General features: G+C 38.6%; 1 protein-coding gene and 1 pseudogene across 1 annotated transcript in view; both read left to right on the top strand.

The window, feature by feature from the left end:
• The window catches only part of HAPLN1 (hyaluronan and proteoglycan link protein 1), a 73,658-nt gene that overhangs the window by 5,552 nt on the left and 43,236 nt on the right, over positions 1–24,870 (top strand). The window lies entirely within an intron of this gene.
• Positions 16,139–16,275, top strand: LOC112542608 (U2 spliceosomal RNA; annotated as a pseudogene).

The raw sequence follows: 24,870 nt of genomic DNA, 5'->3' as shown, positions 1-24,870 counted from the left end.
CAATGGTGTTTAAGCAGGATTAGAGGAAACAGCTGGCTAAACAAACATTGAGGCAGAGTGGATGCAATGGTATAAATTAATAATGCTGGTCTTTATTTATGCCATGAATGGAAGGTTTTGTGGAAATAAAATGTATTAACCATGGTCATCATGTGCCATCTAGTGGATATAGAAGTATTTTACTACCATTTAATATACAGTATTTCTTGATCAGAAGGCAAGTTTTTTTCCCCTTAAATATCTGTGAAAGGGCTCCCATCTTTCTTTCTTATTGTTGATGAGAATGTATAAGCAAGAGGGGCAAATGGCTGCATACGTCACTGCTGAAAAGCATGGATGCCTTTGAAGATTATCTGTAACTTGCACAGGCTACTTTGAAGAGGCTGCTTTCTTGGTGAATCAATTACTTTTAGAAAGGGGGTACCTTATTTTATATATGATTAAGTTTAATCAGTAGCTAGTCATTCAATTTTTTGTTTTGTTTTGTCTTGGTCTTGGTCTTTTTGGGAGAGATGCTTCTTATACATACTCACATATGTATATGCATGCACGTATACAGAAGTGTCTCAAGGACAAATCTGTCGGCAAGAGTGAATTTCCAAGATTGGTTTCAGCTATAAGTGATAACCCAAGGTAACATGGGGATGCTGGATTTTGCACAATTCCCCCCCCCCCTTTTCTGTCTGTTCTGTCGGGGCAGGGTGCGTTATCTTAATTTCAGAGTTATCTTCCCTTTAGATCAGCACTGTGGATTTTTCAATTTACTCCTTCTTTTTTCATTCTTTAGCTCCTCTTGTTTTTGGCTCTTATCTGATGTGATTCCTGCTTTCTTCATTCTAGAACAGTCATATCCTATATATATTCTGGTATGCTATTTTTTTCTTCAAATCAAACATTATTTCAGGCACAATAGATTTCCCTTTTAATTTATGACCAAATGGATTTCATTTAGGCAAATCAGAATTTGTTTAGATAAGGGTAACTAAATGGTTATTGGTATGAAAAATAAATCTTAGAACTTATAGAACTTGAAGCAACTGGATATGTTTAGCCTAGAAAAGAGAAGAGAAAGGGACATGATATCATTCTTCAAAAGTCTTAAAGTCTACCTTACAGAATAGAAACAGTTCTGAACTGCCCAGAAGACAGGGTCAGATCATTCTCTCTCTCTCTCTCTCTCCCTCCCTCCCCTTTCTTTCATTACAGGAGATAAGATTTTGGATGAATATTAGGAGAAATTTAATAGCACAAGTAAATCATCAGTAGAAGAAACTGCCAGAAAGAGGGAAATATTTTCAAGCTGGGCAGACATCTCTTAGAGATGATCTAGCTCTGGATTTAGTCTACCAAGTACTGGTTGAATTCAATGACCTAAAGACCCATTCTAGTTCTACAATTATTGTTTCTAATACATGGTACAGGACCCATGCAATGATCCATCCTGCTGTTTCATCCTGAAGCTTCTGAATTCCCCTTAGCAGATTGCCAACATATTCTCTAATAAACAAGGTTTAGAGAGCAGGCAGTGCAGGAAAGAAGATTAAAGCTGTGAAGATTCTCAGCAGTTTGGAAGGTATTCAGCAGATAAAGTGTTGGAATAACAGTAACTTTATAGTTATTCCTATCTTTCTTTCCTTGTGATTTTATTTCTTGGAAGAGTTTGGATTTTGGAAGACAAAGAGAGATGAGGGATAGACAATCCAAAACCTAGAGGTTCCCCAAGCCCTTCTTCATGACCCAGGATTCCTCAGGATTGAATTGCCAAAATTTGGTTAACAAGCTGTCAATTTTTTAAAAAAATGACTAACATAGGTGTGTTAACCATCTGATAGGTTGAACAGCCCTATTTCACTTCAGTCCCACAAAGCTCTCCAAGATTCCAAAATTTTAAAAATGTGGCAAACATTTATCTATTCTGGAGATATCAGGACATCGCTGCTACATCTGCTGCAGTCCTTGGAGGCATAAACAAGTTTTTCTTCTTTTTTTTAAGGAAGAAAAATGTGATTCCGAACTTGAAAGAGATGTCTCTCCCTGATAGAATCAGTGATAAGCTGTCCTTTAGAGCTTGGAGGATAGGAGAGGGCAATGAATGGAAGCAGCAGCAGTGAGTCTTACTCCCTACCTTATATAATACCATGATAGCTGGGGGAGGTGAAACCAAGAGGCGGTGTGTTCTCTTTTCCTCCCCACTTTCTCTGTGATGGATAATTGTGATTGCCACTAGATATTCATCAGGAAGATTAGAGATAGAGATAGAGATGACAGAGATAAAGAGCTGCCTACTCTAAATTTGACCCCCATTGGAAAAATAAAGGCTACAGACTGAAAAAAAAATATCTTAATTCAAACAGCTTCAGAACAGTTTCATTTAGGTTTCACTTCCCAGTCCCTCCAAACCCATTAGAAATTAGATCTGCAATAGTCTTCACTGCTGCCAAATTTGAAACACAGGAAACATAAGATAACCATATGAAAATAAAGGCTTCCTCAGTTGACCAACAGTGGAGAACAATTAGACTGTATAAAACCATATGATTCCTATTGGTAGTTTTGTACACCATGTGCTTTCCTGAATATCTCCAATTGCATAATACTATAATAGGCAAAAGGACGTCCCTAACATTGTAGAGACACTCTGGGAACTCCACTTTAAGATACCTTCAAGTTTGATTGCTGTTTTGCAAATCCTGTATCCCTTTCTGGGCATGCAGTATATGTGTGTGTCTTTTAGCCTAGCAATTATGTGGACAATTTCATGCAGTTTTGCTGGCAACATTTCTGAAGTGCCTTCTTCCTAGGGCCAAGAAAGAGTGATTTGGCAAAGTCACCCATCTGGCTTCCATGCCTAAGGCAGGACTAGAACTCAGGTTTACCCTCTTCTAATCCAGCACCTTAATCACTTCACCAAATTGGCTCTCATGCATACGTCAGCTTAGACAGATTGAATAGAAGTGAAATTGAAAAAAAATTGTCTATTTCCACCTCTTCTTCAGCAGAGAATCTGCTAGTATTTGGTTGGTTGGTTGGTTTTTGTTTTTTCCCCCCTCAAATGAGGGAAATTGTAAGGCAGTCACATTAAGCAAAAAAAGAAAGTGGACAGAAGCAGTCATTTCTACCAGCAAGATCAGGAACCACCTACAAATTCCAGCACAGCAAAAAAAAAAAAAAAAAGTCAGCTTTTGGTCTGAGTCAAAACAGCCAGCAACATCTGATCAGCTAAATCTGGTGAACTGGTACAAAGTCCTCCTGTGAAAATACCCTTATAACAGAGCAGAAATCTTGAAGATAATCAGATAAATCGAAACCAAACATTTAAAAGAAACCAAATAAATGGTCAATCTAAAGGCCACTCAGAAGAGCTAGAACATATGTTTTCTTGAACAGCACAGAGCTTTGTGAAATATTACTTTAATAAGCAGTTGGTGTAATATATGAGCTAATGACTGAAACAAGCAAAAATGTTCTCTCCTAAGAGAAAAGTGGACTTTGCCAATTGACACTGTGTTTACAAAATGCCCCTGCAGATAATAAAACCAACTGAGTAATTACAGACTTCATGGGAGAAACAACAGATCAGGTTTAACAAGCTGGCAGCTGAAGAATCCTGTACATGAGTTTGTTCTTGAGTTTCTAACCTAGCAAAATAGGGCTCTTCTGCAGAGATAGAGGGAACTGGGGAGGGAGAGAAGTAAATTATAAAAGCAATGTTACATTGTTGCGGTGCAAACTTTGCCCCTGTTGTACCTACATTGTGATGTTGGTACATTATATGAAAAGGATAGAGTTTGTGTCATGCTGGCGCAATAGTGCTTTTGTCATGGTAATGAAAACATTGGATTCTATGGATACCTCAGTGTAGTGTTAAAAGGCCTGAGAGCGTACGGAGTGGCATTATTTTCCCTTGAATATAAAGATGAAGTTAATCCTTAAGCAAAGGATGTTAGATGAATTAAGGAAACTTAAGTATTTGTCTCATGGCATGGGAGCAATGAAATCCCTGGTTTATGTCTTTTGTACTGACTTTTTATAGAGAATCATGCAACTCTTATCAAATATTTCCTAGTTGCTTAGATAATTTTTGTGTAGACCTTTTAATATGGCAGGAGTCCAAGGTATCTCCTAAAATATCCAAATTTTGTTTGATAGCAATCAAGTGCATAAAATTACCTTAGATTCATGAACACATAGATGGATAAATTTTAGAAGCTGCCTTTTTGAACATTTAGTGTATATGTTTCTAATGTGCTATTAATCTTTCTAGATTGAGGTGTATGTGTGTGTATGTATGTATGTGTGGGTGTGTGTGTGTATGTATGTATGTGTGTGTGTGTGTGTGTGTGATATATATATATATATATATATATATAATATATATATTAGCTCATACATTACACCAAAAAGTATATCTCTTTTCTTGGTCTGTGACTGAAATAAAATTTCTCTATCTAATGATAGCCTCTTGCTCATTAAACACAATATTGTGTACCAGAAACAAAACTATTGAAGCAGAACGCTGTTACAAGATACTTGCCATGTACTTATAAAATATTTTAACTCATGACAATGGTCTGTTATCTTGATACAGTATTCCATTAGCAATATTGCTTGATTATTTTAAAGACTTATGCAACACCATAAGAGCAATATGCAAGATAGATAGTGAGATATGTTTAGCTAGCAAATGTTTCACTAATATAACAACTGATTTAGTGGGGAGCATATGCTAACATGGTGAGGGGGAGGGAAATATTTAGTAATCTTTTGAAAATATGGGATTAATTAATGTTGCCCTACACAGTAAACATGGGTGCTACTAAAATGGTTCAAGTAATATCTACAGCAAGCATGTTTAAATATACAGCTGTAACATGGACTTTTTATATATATATATATGAATTAATTCAGTAATCTTTGGTCTTTTAAAAAATCTGTTCAATGGTTCTAGTCTTCCCAAATAGATGTACTGGAGTACAGCTTCCTCCATTCAATACTAGATGTGAATTGGAAGGTGGCCATTAGAAAGACTAGGGTAATATTTACTGTCTATGACAATGCAAATTAAATGAAGAATTTTATGGCTTTAGGAGGAATGTCTAACCGTAATGTAGAATCCATCTGGAAAACCATTCTGTGTGAAAAGTATTTGTTCTCTGCTTATTAATTGTAGTGTACCAAAATTCTTATTTTGGAATAATAATAATCATGAGATAAGAGAGGAACTAACTGTGAAGGCATAATTTAATAGGACTCCACTGAGTTTCATTTAAGCATTTTTGAAACAGGACAAGGTGAAATGGGGAATCTTAAGGGTTTAGTTTAACCCATAAGGATATAGAAAGCTATATTGAGTCAGATATTTGTACCATCTCTTATTCATTCATTCATTCATTCATTCATTCATTCATTCATTCAATTTATATAGCCTCCCATCTCAGACCAGTGACTCTGGGCAGCAAACAACAATAAAAACAGTCAACACTTAAAACAGTACAAAAAATTAAATATAAATATAAATACAGCCAAGAGATCTTTAAAAAACCATCGGTATCAGTACAACCATGAAATGGGGCCCTTCACACGCTTGGAGCCCCAGGCCTGGGCAAAAAGCCAGGTCTTCAAGGCCTTCCAAAAAGCCAAAAGGGTCAGGGCCATCCTAATCTCAGGAGGGAGGATGTTCCAGAGGGCAGGCACCACAGCAGAAAAGGCATATCTCCTGGTCCCCGCCAGCTGACATTCCTTGACTGATGGGACCTGGAGCATGCCCATCCTGCCAGACCGGATTGGACAGGTAGAAACAACTGGGAAAAGATGGTCCCTAAGGTAACCTGGTCCCAAGCCACGAAGGGCTTTAAAGGTGACAAACAGCACTTTGCACTGCACCCGGAAAAATTAATGGTAGCATTCTTCAGTGTTTGTGGGAAACGTCTTTTCCAGCCTTAACTGGAGAGATCTGCAACCTTGTGCAAGCTATGAATTTGATGTAAAGAGATATTCAGTGTCAAATTCATGAGCTTTATGTTGCAGTTCTACATTTCATCTTATATAGTATACTTGCATGTCTGACTAAGTAGGTTTATGTATGTTTATATATACTGTAATGCATCAACAGATTATTCTGAATGTGGAGCTTGTTTTTGCTTTTTTCCTAGAGCCTATTGTTTAAGGCTGCATTCTCTTGCTGACTTATGGTTCTTTACACTCTAACCATAGTTTCCCATTGATTCACAACTGGTACCTCATTGTTTGCATGGAGAGAAGCTGGTACCAATTGTTACTGCTTTGAAGCTCATTTTCAAAAAGCTCACATTACAGTGCAAACGTATTTATTTAAGCATGTCTGTAATATGAATTACTATTCTAGATGTTGTATTACTTTTCTTGGGAATTAAACATAACTAGGCACAATGTTTGCCAACATTAGTTATAACACATTGAAAAATATATGAAAGGCGAATAGCTTTCATAATAATAGGATATAAGGATAATGTGAATTAAAGGTTATAAATATAAATACTTTTTTTTCCCAGAAGGATACAGGATGGATTTTTAAGTTATTTTAAAAAATGAGATCAGATTAAAGTTTTTCTATATGCAGAATTCACAGACAACAATGGATCCCTACCAAATTTCCTGGGATCTTTAAACAAAGAACTGAACTGCACATTTCTTTGTGTTCAGAAGTGAACTGCCAAACTGTAAATTTTAATGTAGTAGAAAGTGGAAATTAACCAAAGCACAGGGAAGGGGTCATCTTCATTGTACTAAATTAGCTGAAGTGAAGTGAACTTAAATTAGCTTTTGTCCTGCTCCAACCATTCAAAGGCTGAATGCACAGCTGCTTTAATATATCTGATTACTTTTCTGATAAGCCAAATTAATATTTCATGTATCTACTTATATACTTAGGTTTCTATGCTGCTCAGTTCCCAGCGCTCTAATTGGTTTGCAGTAACTAAAGAACACAGGGTTAAGAGCAGAACAAAACCATACAGTCATAAAGAGCAATCAACCTGATGTGCCAGTATTTGGGGCAGAATAATACTAATCTATCATAAAATGATCTACTGGAGTGTCATGTTTTCATATCATTTTGGAAGCAAATGTCTGAGGATGGACTGTTCTATGAAAGGGGGTCCATTACTGAGAAGGTTTAATAGCAGTCCTTGTAGAGGTCCTTCGCTTGGTAGACAGACCGTCAGCAAATTCAACCTGAATTTGAAGAAGGTAGTCTTGGAGATATCTATATCCTGAGCTGTGTAAAGCTGTAAAAGTGATGGCACCTTGAATTGCACCTAGAAGCTGACTGGCAGCTAATACAGTTCTTACAGTAGTGGTGTTTCCGAAGTGAAACATGATGCATCCATAACTACCCTCCATGCTGAATTAGATGAAGCTTCTGAGTGGTTTTCTAGGACAGTCCTATGTAGAGCTAGCTATAATAGTCCAGGTGTGATATGTCAAGGTTATGTGTGTGAGCAAAGCCTCCTAGCCATAGCCTTTACTTGCTTCTCAAGCAGGAGCTAGGACAGTGTTTCTCAACCATGCTGGCTGGGGAATTTGGGGGGTTGAAGTCCACACATCTTAAATTAGCTAAGGTTGGGAAACACTGGTCTAGGATGATCTTCAAATTGCAGACCAGCTCTAACTGGGAGAATGCAACCCCATCCTGAAGTAATGACAGACAGTATCTGGAAGTATCAGCTTTCGAATTCACAGCCATTCCATCTTGCTGTGATTCAACCTAACTCTGTTTTTCCCACCGAGATCCTGACGGCCTCCAGGTACCAGGTTAGGAGCTCCATCATATTCTTTGCCTGGCCTGAGGTGGAGCTATATAGTGGAGAATCATCTGATGGATAACCTCTGCCAGCACCTTCATGTATATATTAAACAGCAGCAGGGAAAGAGATGAGCTTTGCAGCACCCATCACTACAGTGCCCAAACTCTCTCTCCCCAGCCGAATCCCAGCCATTCAGGAAAGAAGAGAACCACTGTAATACAGTCCCCCTCCCCAATTTTCAACCCTTACAGCCAGCCCAGGCTACCATGGTCAATGGCATTACAAACAGCTGAGTGATCCGGCAGGTCCAGGAATTCACATTCCCACTATACCTATCCAAGCAAATGATATTGCTACATTATATTTATAAGCAGAATATAATATTCCTATATAGGCCTCTAACGTCTGCTTCTCGGGCATATCACAATTATCTGTAGAGGTTATTTATTTTCAAAAGCTAGTAGGATGTTAAGAATACTGTTGGGCTTTTTCTTGGCCAAGGCTCTTTATCTCACTCATGATTTGTTCTTAAGGATATCATTTTTCCAGGATTATTAGGAATCAAGAGGTAGAATGACACTAAAACAGTCATTTTTATATTCATGATTATGTCTAAAGATGTTTGCATGTAGCAGCACATTAAGCAAACAGATTTTATTTCTCATCCACCCATTGTTATCATTCAAATGACCTTGTGTGGATCATATAAACAATTATATAATAATATAAACAGTTATATAAGCAATTGGGCGACAAGAAAACTAGTATTTTTTCATGAATAAATTTATCCACTTAAAATACTTAAATGGAAAGCATCAGAAATAATACCTGAATGGTAATGTAATAGCCTGGCTCTGCTCATAACTGCATTATTAAATATAGTTAATAGTGTGTTTACTGTACCGCCACCAAGTAGTGTGCTCTTTCATTGCCTGATTACAAAGGACAAAGCCACCTTAAATTATGGAGATACATACTTTATGGTAATTATCAGTTACCATAATAATTAGATCATTATGGTAACTGAGATATTTATTTGCATTTCTAATTCTTAAAATAATAAAATCCATCACTTTTCTATGAAATCAGTATTTTATTAAAAATTACACTAGCCTTTTCCTTCTAGAAAGTAGGCAACTTTTTTTGAACAACATTAGATTGCAGAGCTGCAATCATTTCACATATTTTATAAATATTTGCGTTAATTGGCTGGATATTGCACAATGCCGTATGGCTATTTTGGAAATTATCAACTGTTCATAGGTAGACCAAGGATTTGTCCTCTGTTATTTACAGTTCAATTATTGGAGAATAAGCTCCAGTGAGTTCAGCAGGACTGAATTTGGAGGAAGCACCTTTAAGACAGCCCTGTACATAAGAGACTGGAAATACATTATCACAAATTGTGCTTTCTCCAAAGTAAATGATGTAACTCCAGTGCCCTTCAGTTGTGTTAAGACACAATTCTCATGGAGCTCAGTCAGAGAAACAACATTCAGATGGATCCTTGCAAGAACTGGTACCCAGTATGGCTTCAGTGATAGCTTTGTTCTGTCTTTCTTTTAAATATTGTTTAGGATACCTTCTTTATTATAAGCATTAGTGTGTTTTGTTAATTCAGGATCCTCCCCTCATAAACTCCTTTCCACAATTATTTGTGGCCCTGATATTGCTTAGCTTTGGCAAAATTTACTGAGACTGTGTACTAATTCACGATTGTGTGCTTTACTAAATGGGTCAGTAAGTTTTGAACTTTAGAATCAGCTTAAGAAGAAACAAGGGAATGTTTCAAGCACTTAGAATTACAGTGTGGTGCCTGTAATACTTAGGCCTGTGAGGTTTTCTTCTGGCATGTTTTCCACTGAATTCAAATTAGTTACCCTAATTACCCCCACCAGCTAGGGGAGTCCACTGCCAGGAGGGTCAAAAAAGGCAAGATAGTAGTCGTGACCATGTAGTCAAATCTTCAACCCTTTGCACGTGCATGCAGTTTTTGCCCCTGCTGCAATCAGCCACACTGTTTTGAAATGATAGACAATATAGCCTATTAATATTTGGAGACCCAGTGCTGGGACTTGCCCCTAGAATAAGATCATGGACACTACATTGAAGGTAATGTAATTTCTTAATTTCAGTATTTCTTAAACAGAAGTAACAGTTTTCAATAAACAATATGGGCAACGTAAATCAAATCAAATCTTTATTATGGTCTTAGACCAGCATAAGGAGGGTGAGGTACAGTCAATTAAAAAGCATAGAAGACACATTAGAGTCTAAAAAAATATGAAAAGCTAGAAGATATAAAAATATATGTATTAAAACCGAAAGTATATATAAAAAACAAAAGTCTAAAAGAATCTAAAAGGAGGGGTAGGAGTATTAAATGGGTATAGGGGAGCATAAAGATTAGTATGTGGAAGACTATATCTATCAAATTACAGAGCTCTCTAGAATGGTGAAATAGATGCTCATTAAGTCAAGTTTATGGCACAGGTCATCATTCAAAGCATTTTAAGTGCTACTGCGTAGAACTTGGCAACATTGTATGTTGTAGCAGGTTGGTATATGAAAGCAGCAGGGAGGTGTAGAATTGTCCTGTGCGCCCTGGGTATTTATGCAGTAATGGTGAGAAAAGGCTAGTGTGAATGTCTGTGTAATACAGGTATTGGAGAAGCACATGCTCTGTTGTTTCTCTGTATCCAGAGTCACAGGGACATTGTCTTTCTGAGTAAGGAATCTTCCTGTATCAGACTTCAAGGACAGCTGCGGGCAGGGCATGACATGCCAGAGTAAAGGCCCTCCAGTGTTTAGGTACTTCGAGTTTAGTTAAGTATGCCATAGGGGAGGCAGAGTACCTGTTGGATTCACTAATAATAAACATTGGGGCCCTGGATAGATTCATTTGGTGCTCTGTGTCTGCTACATGCCGTTTAATGAGTGGTTTGGCCTGATCATATCCCATACCGAGTAGAAGACCTGGAGAGACGCCCAAGCATGAGATTTTAGTTGCTGCTGCCTGTTTCCATGTGGATTGAAAACCATCACTCATAGTTAATGGGGCAAAGCCAAGGGGAAAAAAGGATAGTCTGAGCCAATAGTTGAGCATGGTCACCCACATTCATCCACCTTCATGAGGCCTGTCTCTAATCGCAGGGTGGTATTAGAGACATATTTTGGGACTTGAAGGGCTCATCTTAGAAATTGTACAAGTTCTAATGGTGCAAAACTGGAGAAGGGGCCCAGTTGGTTGTTGTGCTATTGGCTTGGCTTCCAATAATTTGAGTGCTGCAGGTTTAAAGTGGCCACCTTTTGTCTTAAGGAATTTAAGGATGGCAGATGAACTTCTCTGTGCATTTTCAACAATGAAGACCTCATGGGCTTTCCTGCTGCCGGCAGAATGGAGGACTACCCCTAGGTATTTGAAACAGGAGACCTGTTCAATCTTGTGGCCATCTAACCTCCAGGAGTGGCTCTTGGACCTTTTGGCAAAAGCCATGATTTAAATTTTCTGATTATTGAACCCCATGGACAATGTTAAAAGGCTAAAAGATATGACGCCGGAAGATGAGCCCCTCAGGTCGGAAGGTGTCCAATATGCTCCTGGGGAAGAGCGGAGGGCAATTCCAAGTAGCTCCAGAAAGAGTGAAGCGGCTGGGCCAAAGCCGAAAGGACGTTCAGCTGTGGATGTATCTGGAAGCGAAAAGAAGGTCCGATGCTGTAAAGAACAATATTGTATAGGTACCTGGAATGTAAGAACTATGATCCAAGGCAAGCTGGATGTGGTCAAACATGAGATGACAAGATTGAACATCGACATCTTGGGAATCAGCGAACTGAAATGGACGGGAATGGGTGAATTTAATTCGGGTGACCATTATATCTACTACTGTGGGCAAGAAACTCTTAGAAGAAATGGAGTTGCACTCATAGTCAATAAGAGAGTGGGAAAGGCAGTAATGGGGTACAACCTCAAAAACGACAGAATGATCTCAGTGCATATCCAAGGCAAACCATTCAACATCACAGTCATCCAAGTCTATGCCCCAACCACTGATGCTGAAGAAGCTGAGGTTGACCGCTTCTATGAAGACCTACAACACCTTCTAGAACTAGCACCAAAAAAAGATGTCCTTTTCATCATAGGGGATTGGAATGCTAAAGTAGGAAGTCAAGGAGTAATCGGAATAACAGGCAAGTTTGGCCTTGGAGTACAAAATGAAGCAGGGCAAAGGCTAATAGAGTTCTGTCAAGAGAACAAGCTAGTCATAGCAAACACTCTTTTCCAACAACACAAGAGACGACTCTACACATGGACATCACCAGATGGTCAATACCGAAACCAGATTGATTATATACTTTGCAGCCAAAGATGGAGAAGCTCTACACAGACAGCAAAAACAAGACCAGGAGCTGACTGTGGCTCAGATCATGAGCTTCTTACTGCAAAATTTAGGCTTAAATTGAAGAATGTAGGGAAAACCACTAGACCACTCAGGTATGACTTAGATCATATTCCTTGTGAGTACACAGTGAAGGTGATGAATAGTTTTAGAGGATTAGATTTGGTAGACAGAGTGCCTGAAGAACTATGAACGGAGGTCCGTAACATTGTACAGGAGGCAGCAACTAAAACCATCCCAAAGAAAAAGAAATGCAAGAAAGCAAAATGGCTGTCTGATGAGGCTTTACAAATAGCTGTGGAAAGAAGGAATGCGAAAAGCAAGGGTGAAAGGGAAAGATATAAGCAACTGAATGAAGATTTCCAGAGAATAGCAAGGAGAGATAAGAAGGCCTTCTTAAATGAACAATGCAAAGAAATCGAGGAAAACAATAGAATGGGGAAGACTAGAGATCTCTTCAGGAAAATTGGAGATATGAAAGGAACGTTTAGTGCAAAGATGGGCATGATAAAGGACAAAAAAGGCAGGGACCTAACAGAAGCAGAAGAGATTAAGAAGAGGTGGCAAGAATACACAGAAGAACTATACAAGAAAGATCTTAATGTCCCTGATGTCCACCCTGGTGTGATCACTGACCTTGAGCCAGACTTCCTAGAGAGTGAAGTCAAGTGGGCCTTAGGAAGCATTGCTAACAACAAAGCTAGTGGAGATGACAGTATTCCAGCTGAGTTATTTAAAATACTAAAAGATGATGGTGTTAAAGTGCTGCACTCAATATGCCAGCAAGTTTGGAAAACGCAACAGTGGCCACGGGATTGGAAAAGGTCAGTTTATGTTCCAATTCCAAAGAAGGGCAACGCCAAAGAATGCTCAAACTATCGCACAATTGCACTCATTTCACATGCTAGCAAGGTTATGCTCAAAATCCTACAAGCTAGGCTTCAGCAATACATGAACCGAGAACTACCGGATGTACAAGCTGGGTTTCGAAGAGGCAGAGGAACTAGAGATCAAATCGCCAACATTCGCTGGATCATGGAGAAAGCACGAGAGTTCCAGAAAAATATCTACTTCTGCTTCATTGACTATGCAAAAGCCTTTGATTGTGTGGATCACAACAAACTGTGGCAAATTCTTAAAGAGATGGGAGTACCAGACCACCTTACCTGTCTCCTGAGAAATCTGTATGCGGGCCAAGAAGCAACAGTTAGAACCGGTCATGGAACAACCAATTGGTTCAAAATAGGGAAAGGTGTACGACAAGGCTGTATACTGTCACCCTGCTTATTTAACCTATATGCAGAGTACATCATGAGAAATGCCAGGCTGGAAGAATCACAAGCCGGAATTAAGATTGCAGGGAGAATCATCAACAACCTCAGATATGCGGACGATACCACCCTCATGGCAGAAAGTGAAGAAGAACTAAAGAGCCTCTTGATGAGGGTGAAAGAGGAGAGTGCAAAAGCTGGCTTGAAACTCAACATTAAAAAAACTAAGATCATGGCATCTGGACCCATCAATTCCTGGCAAATAGAAGGGGTAGAAATGGAAGCAGTAACAGACCTCATTTATTTGGGCTCCAAGATCACCGCAGACGGAGACTGCAGCCATGAAATTAAAAGACGCTTGCTCCTTGGGAGGAAAGCTATGGCAAGCCTAGATAGCATATTAAAAAGCAGAGACGTCACCTTGCCAACAAAGATCCGCATAGTCAAAGCTATGGTTTTTCCAGTAGTTATGTATGGCTGTGAGAGCTGGACCATAAAGAAGGCTGAGTGCCGAAGAATTGATGCCTTTGAACTGTGGTGCTGGAGAAGACTCTTAAGAGTCCCCTGGACTGCTAGGAGGTCAAACCAGTCAATCTTAAAGGAAATCAACCCTGACTGCTCATTGGAAGGATTGATAATGAAGCTCAAGCTCAGATACTTTGGTCACCTAATGCGAAGAGAGGACTCTTTGGAAAAGACCCTGATGCTGGGAAAGATTGAAGGCAAAAGGAGAAGAGGATGGCAGAGGATGAGATGGTTAGATAGCATCACTGAAGCAATGAGCATGAAACTGAGCAAACTCAGGGAGGCAGTGAAGGACAGGAAGGCCTGGCGCAATATGGTTCATGGGGTCATGAAGAGTCGGACACGACTTAATGACGAAACAACAACAAAGCTGGTCTTCCTTGCAGTACTGTTTTAGTGCTCTCAGTGCTCTTTAAGACAAATAGGGGTTCTTGGAGGTATTGCTGCATCGTCTTCATAGAGTAGAACAGAGATCTTCCAGCAGGTTTTGGGAGGTGAAAGTTGTGGAGATACCCTGTCATGGAGTTGAAATAGAAATTGAATAAGAGTAGGGCCAATATTCAGCCTTTCCTTTCCCAGTTTCATGGCCTGGTGAGATGACCCTGTGGGTTATATCTTACTTTGAGTGAGACCCCTTCATGTAGCATACATATTAAATGAAGTAGACGTCGGTCAGTTAAAGAGGCCTCCAGTTTTTCCTACAATTTAGCTTCGAATATAGAATCAAATGCTGCTTTGAAGTCTATGAAAGTGGCATAAAGGGAGGTTGTGTTACAGGAGGAATATTTTTCAATGAGATGATGGAGTCCTAGGTACTGATTAATGGTGAATTGGCCTTCCCTAAAGCCATCTTGCTCCTCTTCAAGTATGTTTTCTTGTTCCAGCCAGTTCTGGAATTTCCATTGTAGGTGTCTTGCATAGAGTTTGCTGATTGGTTGAGGAGACTGATCAATCTATAATTAGCAGGATCATCCTTTTTCCCTTTTTATCCCCGTACAGGGACAATAATTGCAAGCCCCCAATCCTTGAGGACTCAGCCATAGGTGTCAATGCAAGTAAAAAAGTGAAGCCAGAGTGGGGTCCAGAAATCTAAGTTGTTTTTAATGGCCTCTGGAGTGATTATATCTTCTCCTGGGGCCTTCCATGGTCTTAGTTAAGCAACAAGGTTCTTGATCTCTGTCACTGTCACTGGTGTCCACATTGGCAGATTTTTTATAGTTTGGCTAGGGCATCCACTTTCAACAGAGGTGTCCATGTAGAGTTCCTGAAAGTACACCTCCCAGGGTGCATGTGACAGTTCATCATGGATAGACCATTGCTTTGGGAGCTTGATATGATATGCCAGAATGAGGCTGAGTCATTGGATCTGACTGCCTGAATGAGTCGAGTCCAGTTGTTTTACACGGTTTCCTTTTTCTTGCGTGCCAACAGTTGTTTGTAGTATCTCTTCTGCTGGAGGAAGTCCAGTGCAGCTGTCAATGTAGTTTTGGATACATAAGCTTGGTAAGTGGTAGCAAGAGCCTTTTTGGCATTAACACAGTCCTTGTCAAACCACAGCTTGGAGTGGTGCTGTTGTTGCCTGAAGGGTGCACTGTTGTTATGGGTTAGAAGTTGGTAGAGCTCTTAGGTAAGGGTGTTATAGTACTCCAAGAGTGCATCAGGAGTTTCAGCTGATGTCGGGGCAGACTGAAGGCACTGTAGGCAATCTGAGGCCAGTAGCTAAGTTATCATTTGATTTAGATTTGCGGGTGCGGGGTCCACTTGATTTGGCAGTAACTTCTTGCTGGCATTAGAAAAGGTTGGTAGCAGTCCTCAGTATGTTTTTTGAGTGAAGACATTTCACTGGAGCAGGATTGGGAAATGGTCACCGTCAAACTTAGACATAACTTCTAGGGCCTTGGCATGAGGGAGAAGGTCCCTAGAGTCAATAGCACTCATTCTGGAGCCAGATAGGTAGGTGAATTCAGCTGGATGGTCACTTTCAGGGCAACTATTTAAAATGTGGAAGTTTAGCCTGAAGGCTGTTTGAGCCAGGCAGAAGCCTGCAAAGTTCGGTTTCCAATCTTTTGAGCAATGGATGAGGAGGAATCTGTCAGTTTCAGGGTTGGGAGGGAGATATTTGTCCTGTGTGTAGTGGGTGTGGTCATTGGGGCCCAATCTAATTTCTTGGCCTTTAGGCTAAGATCAAGTATATTATCTGTTCTTATCAGTTTAATACAAGCAACATATGTTAACTGTGTAATATTCTCTTAGGATTGCTTTGTAGTCCATAATCATTAATCTAAGTGATTCTATGATATAAAGTAGCTTTTGTTAAATTTGCTCTGAGGGAAGAGCGTAAAAACGATGGAACTTGAAATCACTCTCAACTAAAACCTGCAAATACTATAATTAGGAGATAATGTAATTTGAGTTCAGTGTTAGCTATTGACACAAAATAATAGTCAGTGAGATGGCATTGTGAAGGCATTGAATCACAGAAGCTCACTTCACAGAGGGTTGTTGTTGTGGGGAAAGAAGGGAAGAGAGAATATTATGTTTGCTTCCTTAAGGTCCAAAAGAGAAAAGAGGAAATAAATTTAACAAATAAGTAAATAAGACTCTAGCACAATTAGGATTAGAAATCTTTTCATGATTTAAAGAAATATCATCTAAAGCAAAGCATGTGTATTTAAAAACAGTAAGCATAGTAGCCTTTTTCTCTGTTGAAAGACAGAGGTAGCGATGGTGTTATTTTATCTGAAGATGTTTCAAAGAGCAGAACACAAGCCTAAGTGTCTTATACTCGTCGTGAAGTATGTAGGTTAAAGTGCAGAACCATTGCTGTTGCTATAAAATAATCAGTGGTATGAGGGATCCTACCACTAACAAATTAAGAAGAGAAGAGGTAGGTCATTGTACATTTTGGATCCAGTGAGCAGATTTGGAATTCTGCAAATATGCCATGGTGATGGAGTGAGTTTCTGAAATGCTGAGTTGCAAAGCACAGCTTTACTAAATGGCAAAGTGAAATATTTGTTTATCACTCTTCTGTCTTCTACCTTTCTACTATCCAGTTTACCTCTGTCTCTCCCCTCCCTCCCCCCCCCCCGCCGCCACTGCCAGGCAGGTAGATAATTTCATAAGGTACTAGACTGCAACTAGATATAATTTTTTATTTTCTATAAATATCTAGGGTATTTTTAATGCTTGAATAGAAGCTTATGATTTAACTAAACTTTAGTTTTAATTTACTTTTAACTAAAATAATCTTTTTAAAATAATTAGAATATTTTTTTAAATTAAAAATATACTCAGATGGGGCAGTGATCCAAGGAGTAATCCACAAGTTTATTATGGATTGTGGACATCATGATGCCTATTCTCATGTAGGATATATGCAGTATGTGATTAGTTGCAACAGCTGATAAATGTACACATTGAGAATATACTACAGTTTGTAGGGAGTTCCTGCCATGCCAGAAACAAATCCTAGAAATGTCAGCATTGCTCAGAAATCATAGTATCATTCCCGAGCTATGACTAACTAGACAGAAAGAGAGTCTGTGAGACATAGGTGTCCACAGCTAGCTATGATGATGGAAAAATGATGGAACATCTGTTGGAATCATGATGTGAACTCTACCCTTCTGCTCTTGCATTGTGATGTTGCATGCAAGTATGGGGGGGGGGGTAGAGTTTGTGTTACAATGTCATGATGCATACTGATTTTCTTGCCATGCTGTTCCCCCCACCCCAATGCCTATAATACTAGATAAAAATACTAATTCGGCTTCTCAAACTTAAGAGAAATTTAAATGGTTTAAAGTTTAAGTTAAACTTAAGAAGTTTAGTTACCTTTGACTAAAAAATAAGTTTATTTTCAAATGTAATGCATCAAAAATGTTGGAATGCAGTTCTCCAGCAATTAAAAAAATGGGTTTGGCATACAATATTGTAAATCCAATCACGAAAGGGTAGAAGATTCTGTGAAATAATGGCTCACGATACTGAAAAGGGGGGGGGGGAGTATGGAAAATATATAGAGCACAGATTCTACATTTTTTCCAATCCGTTAATAATATAAGAGCTCTGCTCTGGGTCATGTGACCAGGAGGAAGGCATGATGAGGGTTTAGTCACCAACATTCCAGACTCCTTCCCAGATGCCTTTCCCAGAGAGATTCTCCCGTTTTATGAACGTGATCTTTCCTTTGTCATTTTTTTCTCTGTACCAAAGTTAATCCTGCCTTGTTCAGTTTCCAGAGAATTATCTTGCAGATGGATTAATGGGCAGATAAATGGAGAGAATCCCAAGCCTATTTCATAATTGCTTCCAACATTTCAGTGGGCTGGGAAAAATAAAAAGAAAACCAAGGAGGAAAAAGGGATAATAGCTAATATATGGAAATATTAGACTCCAGAAGCAAAGATTTATGTTTGAATGAAGCATGAATGCCATGAAAGGTAACATTCAGTGAAGTGAAAATTGCTTCCGTAATACCTAGAAAGTTTTTGATTTTAATTGTGGATTTTGGCTTCAACCTTTAATGTTCCTCTCTCAGAAAGCAGGATTTCTTCTTACAAGGGCATCTGGTGATAAACAATAACTTCAACGTGGTAGTGCATATACTTGGACTACTTAGTTTGGCTTCTTAGCTCAAAATAATTATTTGAATAAATGTACAATTGGAATGTTTCTCTTGCCAACACCTCCTTTAATATCCATGAAATACAGATGACATTATCATAAACTGGAGATACAGCTGCATGAAATAGATAATGAAGGACTTTAAAAGGTCAAGCTTTCCTTAAGTTCCATTTAACTGCTAGCAAAATGGTGGTTGAATTTCTTATTGGGTAATATTCCAAATGCAGTTTCTTTTCTGCCCCCTGTCTGCTGATTTAGCTACTGCGATTACATATTTTAAACTACAGTTTGCTTTATCAGCAAATAATGCGAAAAGGCCTGCATTGCTAAGAGGTCTGCAATGACCAATTTAAAAACTGCAGGTGTGAAATCATCACATGTACATTATTTATAAGAGCTGCCTTTGCAACCTTGTGCCCTCCAAGATGCTAGATTATAACACAGATATTTGGAGAGTGCCAAATATGTTAGAGCAATAATACAACAGAATCATCTAGAGCTAATTGATTTTATTTTAGTTTATAATTTCTAACTATCATTATTATTTTAGTTACAGCAACTCATCATGTTCTTTTTAAAAAAGAAAATACTATTTCACTATTAGATGCATTTTAGTAATCACTATCCTTTTCATATGTCCAGCAGGACGTCATCGGTGCACCAAGCAAAAACTGGTGGATGGTTACTATTTTGGCAATTGGAAGGGTCAGGTTGTAATTCATTTTGTAATTCATAGTCCCTTTACTTGCATTAAATAAATGTATCAGTGGTTTGATAAAGGAAACTGATTTTGTAAGAAACCAATACACCTACAATTTACTTTTTAAATTTGTTTTTATTTAACAAATTTATATGGTCGCCCAACTCACCCACAGACTGCAGGTGGCTTACAGAGTAAAGTCCCCAATCCAAATAGCCATTAACTCCCACCTCCTGCAGTGGCCAAAAACAAATTCAAAGCAATCACTTGAATGGCTCCTTTTCAGCTTGGGGTCCCCAGGCCTGCTGACAATACTACATCTTCAGGGCCTTCCAGAACAACATCAAGGTGGGGTCAATCTTATCTCAGAGGGAATAACATTACACAGGGAGGGAGCCACCATGGAAAAGGTCCTTCTTCGTGGTCCCATCAGATCTGCTTCCCTCAACAATGGAATCCGCAACATACCCAGTCTCCCTGCTCTGGTGGGCCAGGCAATGTAACTGGGGGAAGGCGGTCCTGCAGATATCCAGGCCCCAAGCCTAGAGCTTTAAAATTGATAACCAGCAGCTTGATTTGGACCCAGAAGCAAATCAGCAACCAATGCAGCTCCCGCGAAAGAGGTGACATGTGCACAAATCTGGTTTTGTGCAGAGCTATGTGGGCTGCTGCATTTTGAACCAACTGGAGCTTCCAAATACTCTTCAAGGGTAGTCCCATGTAAAACGTGTTACAGTAGTCCAACAGGTGGTGACTAGGGCATGGGTGAGTGTGTGAAGGGAACTTTTGAGTTCACAGACTAACTGGAGTCTGTTCGTGTAGAGGTTAAGGCACCAGGCTAGAAACTGGGAGACCGGAGTTCTAGTCCCATTTAGGCACGAAGCCAGTTGGGTGACCTTGGGCCAGTCACTCTCTCTCAGCCCTAGAAGGAAGCAGTGGCAAACCATTTCCAAAAAACCTTGCCAAGAAAGCTGCAGGGACTTGTCCAGGCAGTCATCAGGAGTCAACACTGACTCAAAGGCATACACACAGAAAAAACATGGACTAGCAGTAAACTTATTTTGGGTAATCTTACTTTATATGTGCTGTTAGTCACTTTGATCATTAAACATTATCCTGTTTTTGCAAATTTGTTTATTTGCTTGTTTATTGGCCTGGGCAAAACATGAAGCCATGTTTGCTTTTAAATCCTGATTCAAATCTAGCATAAACAAAGCAGCCACAATTTTGAAACCACATCTTGGGTTAATTATTTTACAGAGCAATCCTAGCTAGCAAGATCACTTCATAACCTTTCTGGATCAAGGGTTTGCTAGTTCAAAGCTACTGTTTTTCCTTGGGAAGGTCCAGGCTGGGTCCCCTACCACATCTGAGATTAATAGTTAAATTTCTGCAAAGCGTCTATTTTTTCCCTGACTTAATTTTGGAAATAGTGTAGGATTTGTTAGTTTGGACTCTTCCCAATATGAGGTTTGTACTGTTTATGACTTTCTGTAGGTTGTGGAGTCCTTGGGGTCCTCTGAGCTTGGTTGTTTTCTTGCAAACATTTTGTCACCTGGCTAGGTAACATCACTGAAGATGTTACCTAGCCGGGTAACGAAACATTTGCAAGAAAAGAACCAAGCTCAGAGAACCCCAAGGACTATACAATTCAACCCTGAGCTACACATATTCTCTTCTATTGTTACTGTCAATTATCTTTTCTGTATATGTATTCAAAGAATTTTAAATATCAAAGTACAAAAACAAAACTAAGTATAACATTTAACAAGCTTTCCATATTAAAGTCTTTGAATAAGAATTAGTAGACTAAATAGCTCAAGGACTGATTCTCAAAACTCCAATTAAAAGTCAATTAATGAATGACAATGCTATGCAACAGGAACAAATCATTTTCTTGGCTTGATTTTCTTTGAACTGAAAACTTCTCTTGATTTTTCCAAATATTCCTAGATGGAATAATAGAATATGAATGTAATTAACCACTTGTTTCTACTATTTTCTGCTACCCTCTTAAGAATACTAGCTTCTTTTTCAAACAACCTGGGGGGTTGCTTAAAATAATAATTACTTTTGCTTTAAATACTGCATGTTTTCCACAATAGCCAATTTTTTGTGTATCAAAATGCATTAAACCTATATATGAATAGTCATACATGAAAATAGATATATTTCTTTATATGATTCCACCCATTATCTACGGTGGAAGTCTTTAAGGCTTTATCTTTTCTTTATTCTTTATTCTTATGTCCAGCACTTGAATAAACTATTAACTTTCTTCACTATATCTCACTTCAGCCACACTGTAGTTTAAAAAAAAAAAACCCTGAGGTGAAAGTTATTTGAGAGGTTGTTGTTTTTATGGTCCACTGACTCTGGGTGACTATAGGAAGAAATCCCTGCGGTTTTCTTGGCAGCATTTTCAGAAGTGGCTTGCCAGTACCTTCTTCCTAGGGCTGAGAGAGTGACTGGTCCAAAGCCACCCACCTGTCTTCCATGGCTTCCAGCTTCTAGTCTAAGACTTTAATCATTGAGCCAAATTCATTTTCAGTTCAGCTATCAGGCATTATGATAGATGTGATTAGACATCCTTGTGCACAGTGATGCAGGCTGCAAGCATCACATAGGAAAACCTAAAAAGAGGATGAAGGAGAATTCAAGAAATGAGCAATGTTTGAAGAATTTCCTCATTAATGGAACTTAGCTAAAGATATGTTTATAGTTATGATGAACTGCTGCTGTGTTAGCAATTAAATAGCAAACATTTAACAAAAATTAGGAATTTAAAACATTATTCTTTGGTTAGAATAATGAAAATAAATCCTTTAATGGGATTTCTAAAAATAGGAGAAGTATCCTAAAAATGTGATACTGTGATGGAAAGAAATACTTAACTCTTTTTATGTTAACATCATTTCTCTCAATAAAATCTAATTTAGGAAAGATAAAAATAGGTTCATTGGCAAGGACAAAGTCTTTTTTTTTTCTTTAAAACAAATTTGTCTGCAATTTGTCATTTATGGATTATGTAACAGAAAAAAATGTAAGAGGAAAAAATCTAAGAAATGTTGACTGAAGGTCAAAAGTGAAAGGAATTTCCCGTTTTGGCATATAATGTGTGTAGCTGTGATCTTCAATATCCTGGATAGCTATTTTTTTCTCCTTTGAATTCAGCATTTCAGCAGGCATATACATTGCAAATTGTATTCTTAGGCATGGCTAATTCATAAAGAATGGTGCAGAGTTGCACTGCAGTCTGTGTCCCTTTACTGAGCGATTTTGCTCAAGGTTAGGTGGCACTATGTTATCACTCTTGCTTAGTGCAAACCTTTCCCTGCTTCCCATATTAACTTACAGAACTAATTTCTTCTTTATATTTGGAGCAGACACCTTGCTGAGGTGGTGTTATCCCATGTGCTAATTTCTAAAGCATTTGCTGCAGTTGATACAAAAGCAATGTTAAAGCACACACAGAACAAAAAATACATAAAATACAGAAGCAGCCTCCAAACTGATGTTAGATAGAGCTGTATGTGGCTATATAGATATAGCTGTAGGTGGCTATATAGATATAGCTGTAGGTGGCTCTAATCCTAGCTTCAAAAGTTGTTTGCAATAATCAGTTCAGACTTCGAGAAAAAACTCTCTGTTCTTTCTTTGGCGGCCTAAAGGAAGGATTGCTCAGAAAGAGAAAAGTGATGGTGTCATATTTGACTGTGATTATATCCACTGCTTGCTTTAGCCACAACCATCACTGACACTCATCATCTGTTACTAACAAATTACTCTTAAAATAATAAAAAATTTTAAAAGGTTTGAAAAATGTTAAAGGCTTCTCAATGCTAAGGTAGCAGAAAATGTGTTCCATTTACTAGGATGTTAGCCACCTGCATTCAGATATGAAATCTCATCTTTATTTACTGGTGAGGAGATGACCAAACAGGACATTGATGAGACAGGATTGGGTGGATCCTAGGTAAACATTGTGATGAACCATCAGCGGAAGTGCTTCTGGTAGCCAACTGCAGAGTGCTGATACAACGGTAGAAAGTAAAATAAGTAATCATGTTTTCAGGGTATTTTGGATTTTTTAAAATGCATTGTTCTAATGTGTGAAGTAAACTGACTTCTGAGCCATTTAAAAAATGGCCACTAGCCTTAAAGGCTTCATATTACCTCCTGAATTGCAGGTAGTATGCCAAAAATAATAGCTGTTAAGAGAGCAACCCATGGATGAAGACTCTCACCTTCCTTATGCTTATGAGTCTCTGGAATGTAGCTACTTGAGACAAAACGTTGTGTTAGGTGGGCTCTTAGTCCTCTTCAACAGAACGCTTTTTCTGTTCTTAAGTTCTTAAAAGGAATGTATAACATCTGCAGTGTCTGCAGGGGGGACAGGGGAAGGAGTGATAAAACCAGCACCATGCAATACCTGAAGATAGATCATGTATGATGCTAGACTGCTACCTTGTTTCACTGCTGAAGAAAATGATGTGGAAATATACAACTTCTCAGGGAAGGAGTTTTGTTTTTTAAGTTAAAAATACCATTAAATGGAGGTGATTCAAATCCAATTGGAGGTGGGTCCCAATTGATTACACCCTCTGTACTTGAAGATAGAAAAGTGACAACCTGCAGGAAAGTCAATACAACAATCAATATGGTCACTGTTGAAGAAGTGACACCTGTTTTCTCTAGTGTTGTCAATATTTGCAGTGCTGGTGGAAAAAAAGAAACCATAACAAGCATTGGTGGTCATTTCACAATGAAATTCAACACTAAGGCATGTTTGTTTCCTTATATGTAATCAGCATGATTTCCATATATTTAAAAATGCAAATATCATAACAAAAGGCCAACTCGTTACACCAGTGTTTCTCAATCTTGGCCCCTTGAAGATGTGTGGACCTCAAGTGGCCAAGGTGGAGAAACACTGCGTTATCCTATAGCTATGGCCTGTGCATTCTGAAGATGTAAAGCTATCTAATCTAGCTGCATAACTGGGCACATTTATTTACTTCCTTAATTATTTAGGATTGTTGCCTCACCCTGCCTACTGCTCTGTTTAGATACCTCTGCCTAAATTACCTGGAAACAGCGCTCTTTCCCATTTCAGTGAGCTGAAATGCTTTTTCACAGGAGAAGCTGTAAATAAACCCCTGAGCATTTGTATCAAAAATGTCTTCTACCAATGGCTCTGGCTTCTCCCTTCTAGTGCACACTGCTCTAATATGAATGCTTCATAGAAATGAAGTAGATATTCACCAGATTGATCTGAATTAAATACAACTATTTACAACTAGTTTTTATTGCTTTATGGAATGCAGCCATTAGGATCCAAGGCATTCCAATGGATTTTGGAAGCCATCCCTAAAACCCATCTGTTAGAAATCACTTGTTCCAAGCAAGAATCCTTTCTTTCATTTGTCCTTCCATTTCATCCCTTCCATTTCATTTGTCTCTCTCTCTTTCTATTAAATGATGCCTTCCTCTGTGTGTGTCTGTGTGTGTGTATTTTATATATGTATGTTATATATGTATACTATTATTTGACTTTTGAG

The sequence above is a fragment of the Python bivittatus genome, unplaced genomic scaffold, assembly GCF_059951505.1.
Source record: "Python bivittatus isolate LINGU-HERP-01145 unplaced genomic scaffold, Pbiv_v1 ctg000850_np1212, whole genome shotgun sequence".
NCBI lineage: Eukaryota > Metazoa > Chordata > Lepidosauria > Squamata > Pythonidae > Python > Python bivittatus.
The sequence above is the reverse complement of the archived record's forward strand: the minus strand, read 5'-3'. Positions and strand labels throughout refer to the sequence as shown.